A 9045-nucleotide genomic window follows, 5' to 3' on the forward strand; every position below is an offset into this window, starting at 1 on the left:
GTGATTTCCTTATGGCCCAAACTTAATGTTTACTTAGGTTTTTCTTTCTAAACAATGGCTCCTTCTTGAAAACGATTTATTTGGCTTCTGCAATATGCTCTTTCTTTCTTAGATGGTACCTTCTCGGCCTTCCCTGGCAACTCCTCCACTACAAGGTTCTGTCCTGGGCCATCTCTTCCTCCATGCTATACTCTCTCCCTGTTGTCAACCTCATCTACTTTGGAAATTTCCCCTATCTTGACTATACTGATGATTTCCAAATATTTATCTTCCATTGCAACCTTTTTGCTGAGTCCCAACCCCAAGATGCTAGCTATCTGGACACCTTCATCTGGATGTCACAAGGACACTTCCACATTTCTAACACAAGACACACTAAAGCTCTCTCTTACAATGAATTCCTTCTTGATTAATACCCCTCTTGTTCAGGCTCATAATTTAGGGCATTATTTTTCCCCAAGTTATCTTTTTTCCTTTCACATGGCTAAGTCTATAAATACTTTCTCCAACATAAATTTTCAGATATGGCTCATTTATACCAAAACTGCTTTAATGTGGGCCATCATCTTCTCCCTTAAATTATTTAAAGTGCCCTCTTACCTGGTATTCTGGACTTTTCCCCAATCCATTCTCAACATTGATTCCAAAGTCACTTAATTCAAGGATAAGTGTGATCACATCTCTCATCTCTTGAAGCCTTTGAGGGCTCCCTGTTGCCCATGGAACAAAGCCCAACTCCAACTATCATGGCATTCAAGAGCCTTCACGATTCGTCCCCAGACCAAGTGTTCAAGCTTTACTCCATTGTTCTCTCCATGTCGTGCATGTTGATTCTTTGCTCCTATAGTTCACTCTACCTGGAACACTCGTCCTCTCTTCTTTGTCAGTGGAAATTATGGAATCAAGGAGACTGGACAGGAAAACCAACACTTACTTCTTTGTCATTCTTCAAAGTCTTCCCATTTTCAATAGTTCTTTTCTTTCAAGATAAAGTAAAAGGGGAAAACATTGAAAATTACATTTATGATAATCATTTAGAAATGTAGTAAAATGTGAAGAGAAAACAATAAAACACAAATTTGTTTTGCATTGTATTGCATTTTTTATTTTTTCAAAGCCCTTTACAACCATTATGCTGATTTATTCCTACAATTGCAAATGAGAGGGATGAAGAGTCCTTGGGCAGTTCCTTAGAATGGAGACAATGATGGGGATAAGGTACCAACATAGGAAAGTCTTACAGGAACAGATCCAGATAAATGTGTGTGTCAAGCTTAAACATGTGGATCTAAAGATGCTTCTGGCATTTAGCAGAGATTGCCCAGTAACTAGCTGTCTGTGCTAAACTCTAATAAAACAAAATTTGATACAATACAGAGACAAAAACAAAAGTTTTCATGTTCAGGCCAAGGTTCCTGCTAGGACATCCTCTCCAGGAAGAAGGGGCCTGAGGGATTTAATCATTCAGATGAATTCATAGAACACATTCCTCATGGCTTCCTGAGTCCTAGAGAATCTTGCGTACATCTATATATATCCTGTCCGTCTCCCATCACCAGGGTCATTGCAGAGTAAAAGCCAGCAATGGAACTCGGAAACGTAGCCAGGTCCCGGGTCTCACTTCTTAACTGTGAAGTTTGCATGGCTCTACCCAAGTGCCTGCTGATCAGAATAAACTCTTCCTCCTTGTTAACTAGCATTTGGGGATTAAGATGCATAAGCTATCAGAGGCACGGAGTAGGAAGGGCAAACACTGTGGCCTTGAGCATGTATTCGCTTCTTTCATTAGTTTATGCACATGATGGATTCCTACTTCTCTCTCCATTTGGAACTACGGGTAGGAGTTTGGCACCACCATTTCTTGCCCTTCCATTTTCTGCTCTACCCACAGGAGGTGGGCTGTAAGCCAGCTTACATAAGGCAAGAAGCCCACATGGTTGCCAAGCTCTTTTTTATTTCCTTTCTTGTTAAAACTGCCTAAAGTGAAGATAATGAACATTCTGCCCAAGTAAACTTTTTTCCACACAAGGAACATATTGACAGTTAATCATGTGATTAGAACATAACATTAAAATGTTGGCAACTCTTTAAAAACCCTTGAAATGACAATCTACTCAGGAGGGGATAATTTTTTTAAAAAAGTATCAAGCTTTGGTTATATGATTAATAATAATTATTATAAAGAGATGCAATGTAACACTGATAAATTGGTAATACTGTCATAAAGTATGCACTTATTTGTGTTCTAAAGCTGTCTTTTACAATCAGTGTAGTTTCTAACTTTTCAGTAATTCAACGTAACCTCAAAAGGTATCTTTAAACTATAGAAGGACTTGATTTTTCTTCTACTTTTAAATCCCACTTAAATCTCATCGACATTGGCCACTTCATCATCACTTAATGCCAGAGCATCGTAGTCATGGTTCAGAGGCAAGTCTGCGGGCTCTGGACCCTGCACGCAGCAGCAGGTTGCTCGGGGTAATTACAGCTGAGGCACAAACTGTAAAAATGGCGCAGCTTTGCCCATAGTAGAGTCCAACACCACAAAGTGTCTCAACAAAGACAAGAGGACCACCTACCTCAGTAAGAACAAAGACACAGAACCAAAGGCTCAGTTACAGCGATCCCTTCAGGTTTCATTCAGATAAAGGTGGGCCACTCTGATCTGATTGGTGGCAGATGTTAGGGAGGGTTCGGTAGAAGTGAAGGGGTTGTTAGTGCTAGTAATCCAGGACAGAGAACATAAAGAGACATCAAGAACACATTGGGGAGGGGAGGTATAGCTCACTGGTAAAGTGAGTGTTTAACATATACAAGGTCCTGGGTTCAATCCCATTAAACAAACAAACAAACCAAATCCTCCCTCCAAAAAAAGAATAAAAAAAAAACTTAAAAAAAAAAAAACAGAACACATTTAATCAAGAGCTAGTTGGGGAGGGTCACTGCTGACAGTAACTAAGGAAAACACAAACTTTTAATTAGATGCAGCAAAACAATGAAACGGAAGGAGCCCGCCCAAGCTCTCCACTTGATTTGGGCAAATGAACCTCTCTGAGCTGAAAGTTCCTTGGGTCCAAAGAGAGGATCGTATAACCCCATGGACCCCTTGGGAGGATTTAAATAAACAAATACACTGGCAGCTGCTTAATTAATATTAACTCTTTCCTTAGCGTCACTTTCCTTTTGATACAGGACTTCCTCAGCTGGCCCTTGGCTCTCACCATCGTGGGATAATGTTGACTTCTGTGTCTTACCTCCTAACCAGACTCTGAGCTCCTGGCAGGGTTACCTTGTCTTCTCCATCCTCATGTGCATCAGGCCTAATACAGTGCTCCCCATAGAAAGGCAAAAACTAACTCCCAGTGGTGCCGTGTGCATTTTATCCACAGACACATCCACAGGCTACGGTGTCACCGGCAGTTTAACACGGCAGTTAGCCCACCTGAAGTAGACGAACACATGGTATACACTGACAAGCACACACAATGAGAAATATATAATACATAAAGAAATATGTATTTACAAATTGAATGCTTCGTATATATACAATTTTGGTAATACAATACCACAGATAACTTTAGAAAGAAAAGGAAAGCACTCTTGGATGGATGATGAGGCCATAATAACCACAGAAGGAACCGAGCGTGTTCTCAGGAGTCAGAACCAATAGCTCCTATTGGTTCTCTCTTTCTCTGGAAACTCTGACTAATATAATCCCCCAGCTGCCAAATCCAACAGCCCTCCCCTTACTTGGCATCTCTGTGGCAGCTGACTCGGCCATCTTCTCCGTTTTTTTAACGGCTCCGCAGTCATTGTCTTACTACCCTTTTAGTCCTTCGCATTCTCATGCATTGGTCTTTGATTGGTTTGCTCCTTAAGGCTGGTTCCCCCCAGGAATTTTTATCTCAGCCTCTTTTTTTTCTTCCTCCTTCTCCCTATACTTAATCTGGGGGGGGGGGGTTCATCCATTATCCATGATGGCTTTACTATCTAAACGCATCTCCAGGGCCACCTCCTTCAGGCCTATACACTCACATTGTCAGCACCTCCTTGACCGTTTTCTGCTGGGTACCGAATGCGTTCTCTCCCTCCTCCCCAGAACACAAATGCTTTCCTGGCCTCAGGAGGTATTGATTGAGCCAACTACCTTCTTTCTGTAAGTGCCTAGTACTAAATCGCCTCCCCGCACAAGCCAGTCTTACCCAAACCTCTGCTTCTTGCTTGCCTCCCTGCCATCCTTTTGAGCTACCCTATCCCCCAGCACAGCTTTCCTGCCTCCTCTAACTGCCCCAGCCCTGGCTGTCATGGCTGAATGGGAGTTTCACCGCTGGCCCTTGGCACAGTCTTGGCCTTCCTTGTCCTACTCACTGCTCTGTTCCCTTCCCTGTCACGTTGCCCACGCTGACAGTCATCAACACATCCTTATCCATGCAAGAGTTAAGCAGTGAGCTGTTCCTGTTATCTCTTTCTCTGCTCCAGCTCAAAGTCCCAACTTGCAGGCATCACTGATTGGCACTTGCAGCAATTTTTTAAAAAGCAAAGAAGTAGGAGGAGACAGTGAAAAGTATGCCAGAAATAAAATATTTTAGAGACTTTTTTCTTCCTGTGATGGTACTGGGGACGAGGGATGTCACTGTAGGGAGTGAGCTCTAGCAGAGGGGTCATTAAAAACCACTGTCTGGCTGAGCGGGCCTCCAGCTAGCTTCATTTGGCACTGCCACGCACCGGGACCTGGCACAGGGGCCTGGCCCATGCTTCTCAGTGGTCCTGTGCTGATGCCACCAATCTGGGCAGGAGGGTCCTCTTTATTCTTGGTAACATCCCTAGAGTCAACTCCTAGACCCTGGGAGCCATCTCCGGTAAACCCCCTTCTTCCTTCTTTTCAGCAATATCCTCCCCTCCATCCTTTTTTCAGCAAGGAGCCCCTTCCCTTCCCAGGAGCATTGCCTTCCTCTACCCGTTCACCTCTTCTCGTGCTTCTTCAAGCGGCATCTTTACACCCAGAATCAACTCCTCCCTTACTCCTCTAACCCTTCCAGAGAGGCCGTAGGAAGAGGAGGTAGGTTTTGGTACAAAGAAGCAAGATGTATTTTCATTCAATCTTTTAGTGGGGCAAAGAAAGGTAGACCAAAAAGGTTAGTATCTGCTTCCAAGTTTTAAAGATTCAGATTTTGCCATTCTTGAAATATCTTTCAGAAATGCATACAACATAGGTGAGCAATTTTTTAAAAATATATTTGAAAAGGAAGAACAAAATTGGAGGACTCACATTTCTGGATTTCAAAACTTACTAGGAGGGAAACTACCATAATCAAAACAGTTGGTACTAGCATAAGGACAGACATTTAGACCAACAGAACACAACAGAGAGCTGAGCCAACAGTAAACCCATCCAAATATGGTCAATTAATTTTTGACAAGACCACTCAATGGAGAAAGAATCTTTTCAACACATTGTGCTGGAAAAACTGGTTATGCACATGCAAAAGAATGAAGTTGGACACTTCCCTTACAATATATACAAAAATTCACCCAATATGAATTAAAGACTTAAGCCTAAGAGAGAAATCTATAAAACTCTTGGAAGAAAATATAGGTAAACATCTTCATGACAGAGTTGGTAATAATTTCTTGGATAAGGCGAGGGAAGAAAAAGTAAGTAAGTTGGGTCTATTCAAAATTAAAACATTTTGTGCATCTCAGGGCACTGTCAAGAAAGTAAAAAATAGCCCACAGTAGGGGAGAATATGTTTGCAAACCATTTATCTGATAAGAGCTAAATATCCAGAATATATGAAGAACTCCTACAATTCAACAACAATTTAAAAAAAAAAAAACTTGGTGCAAAAATGGGCAAAGGTCTTGAATAGACATTTCTCCAAACATGATATACAAATGGCCAATAAGCACATGAAAAAATGTTCAACATCACTAGTCATTAGGGAAATGCAAATCAAAACCACAATGAGACACCACTTATACCCATTAGGATGGCTATTATATTAAAAAAATATATAGAAAGAATAATACCAGAAAATAACAAGTGTTGGCGAGGATATGTAAAGATTAGATATCTTATGCATTGCTGGTGGGAATGCTTCCATTGTGGAAAACATTCTGACAGTACTCCCAAAAGGTAAACATAGAAATACCTTATGAATCAGCAATTCCACCTTAGGGTATATATCCAAAAGAATTGGAAGCAGGAATTCAAAGAGATATCTGCACGAACACGTTGATAGCAGCGTAATACAGAAAAATCAAAAGATGGAAACAACACAAATGTTGTCAGTGGATTGATGGATAAATAAAATGTGGTCTACGGACACAATGAAATAGTATTCCATCTTAAAAAGGAAGGAAATTCGATACAAGCTGTCACATGGATGAACCGTGAAAACACCATGCTAACTGAAACAAGCCAGTCACGAAAGGATAACTGTTGTACAATATTGTATGCTTCCACTTACACGAGGCCCCTAGAGTAGGCAAACTCATAGAGACAGAAAATATAATAAAGGTTACCAAGAGTTGAGGGGAGGAGAGAATGGGAAATTATTGTGTAACAGATACAGTTGCTGTCTGGGATGATGAAAAAGTTCTGAAAGTGGGCTAGTGGTGACGACCACGCAACTTTGTGGATGTGCTTAATGCTAGTGAATTGTATACTTAAAAATGGTTAAGTTGGTAACTCTTACGACAATTTTCCAAAGATTTTTAAAGAACATAGTTATGTATGAGAATATTTCTTCCATTGAGGACAGAGTGAAGAATTAATAGGGATTTAGATTGCATAAATGAATGAATGACAAAGATTCAGTCGCATGAAAGCAAATAGGCCTCACTTACATAACTAGGTGAGAAAAATGTTCCCTGTAGCACAGAGAACTCATGTCTTTCCTTCATGGATGGGTTTCTTAATACCAGACATTTCTCAGATCCCTTCTTGGAACAAAGGAAGGAACAAAGCCCGCTCTCTCATCTGTAAAATGAGTACGTTGCACTGAATGGATGAGCTCGAAGGTCCCCATCAGCCCCAGCTTTCTGCTACTCTCCGAAATTGTGAAGGAGCAGCAGGGCGCTGTAAGACGGCTTTTGTGTATTTTTTCCCTGGAAACAGAGTGGAAGAAAGTGCGTTCTCAGAGAGTCTGAGCTCTGTGGCTTTGGGAGTTTGCAGACTCGTTCAGCCCCGGCTTCCAAGGTCTTCTGGCAGACAGGTTATGTTCCTAAGTGCCCGTAAGGATGCCAGAGTGTTGCTAACGATGTAGGAAATTGGAAAGCAAGTCTCACAGACCTTCATCCTATAGTGAAGTGTTTGGCACAGAAGTTGAACCCCAGACACAAATGACACATGATTCAGATGAAGGGGAAATTCTGCTTAATAAGGTAACTATACATTAAAAATAAATAATAAAGCTTTAGGCATTAAGGTTTCCATAGGGGTAATGAATCAATTCATAAACTTCCAAAATAAATTCATTTTTAAAATGTATAATGCTTTTATTAGGGCCCCCCTCTCCAAAAGGGTGATCACTTTGTGGGGAAGGCATCACTGCATTCTCTCCCGAGGTAGAGCAGAGCTAATACGGATAGGATGATAAAGAATTAAACTTGAGATCCATTACATTTTAAAGCAAATAAGACACTGGGACTAAGAAGCTGAAGGTTCCATTTGAAAATGGATCATGGGGTCAAAACAGATACCAGGCTTGACTAAGTATTTCCGTTTGCCTCTGGCTTTCCAGGGCAGAGTGGCTTCAGAGGCAGGCCCCCCCGCAATCAGGAATGGGGTGTATCTTCTAAAAGCTCCATTGATTTTCTTTTGAGGTAGCATATAGTATCAAATGTTGGAGGAGGTCAGAGGAAGAAAAACTTATTAAGACTGAGGAGACAGTGGGAAAACTTCATGGACAAGGAGTCAAATAATATTGCTCTAAAGCTCAGGCAATAGGGGCCCCTGCTCTGGGCCCTCCCATTCTGGCCTTCCTGTGGCCATGCCTTTCTCAAAGGAGTAAGGAATCCACAAGACCCTAAGGTCCAGATCATAATCCAGATACCCAGGCCCCCAGAATTCCAGCATCACCTGCCCAAATGGCTCCAAGCTCAGTTGCAGGGCCTACATGGATCTCCTCCTGATGCAGCTGGTGGCTGAGGTTTAGCTGGAGCTCGGAACATGAGAGCTGGGAGACCTACATGGATGCACACAAAGCGGAGTGGAGCTGAGGGGGGAAGTAGGGGGGTGAGAGTGCAGGTGTCAGTTCTTGCCATGCCACCACCCCTTTCTGGTAGGACAGGCAAGGAATCTGAGAACTCAAAAGTTCGCACCCGCCTGTCGGGTCCTTTGAGTTATAATGACCAAAGTAGGAGGATAAAGCAAGTTTAACTCAATCGCTTGTTAGCTTGCTTTATAACTCTGAAACATTTCAACATATGGTGCGTGGGTCTGCATTTGCTCTCCTCCCCCAGGCCCCAGGAATTCTAGGGGTGTGCCTGCACTTCGAGTGTGACTTGAAGGAAGGGTAGGATTTGGAGAAACAGATAGAAGGAGAGATCTCAGGCTGGTGAGGTGCAGCGAACAAAGCAGACTCCTACTTTGACTCCCCCGGGATGTCGTTTCTCCAGCCAAACATTGCGAAGTATCTTTGATCAATTTCCATCATATTCTGGAGTCAGTGTTCCTAAACCTTCCAATAATTCCTGCCGCGCCTGCTTGCAGTGCTCCTACCCAGAGTGCCTTCCTCTCAGTGCAGTGCCCAGAACTGAGCACGGCTGGGCAGAGCAGGACCTCCTGCACCCTGCGCTCTGCCCAGCTATGGACCCGTCCTAAGGCCAGCGGACGTTCCTCTTCACCCAGACTCGCATCGATGCTGCGGTCAACTCCCAGCCCCGCTTCATTTCCACATCTTGTGGTTAAGCCACCTCTTCCCTGTTCTGTTTTGCTCCAGTTGTATTTTTAATGTAAGTCATATATCTTTCATTTACCTTTTTATTTCTAGAACTCATCTGTGAGCACTTCTTTTGAATCCTGAGTCATCTCATAAAGTA

This window comes from Vicugna pacos, chromosome 3 (genome assembly GCF_048564905.1).
Source record: "Vicugna pacos chromosome 3, VicPac4, whole genome shotgun sequence".
In the NCBI taxonomy this organism is placed as follows: domain Eukaryota; kingdom Metazoa; phylum Chordata; class Mammalia; order Artiodactyla; family Camelidae; genus Vicugna; species Vicugna pacos.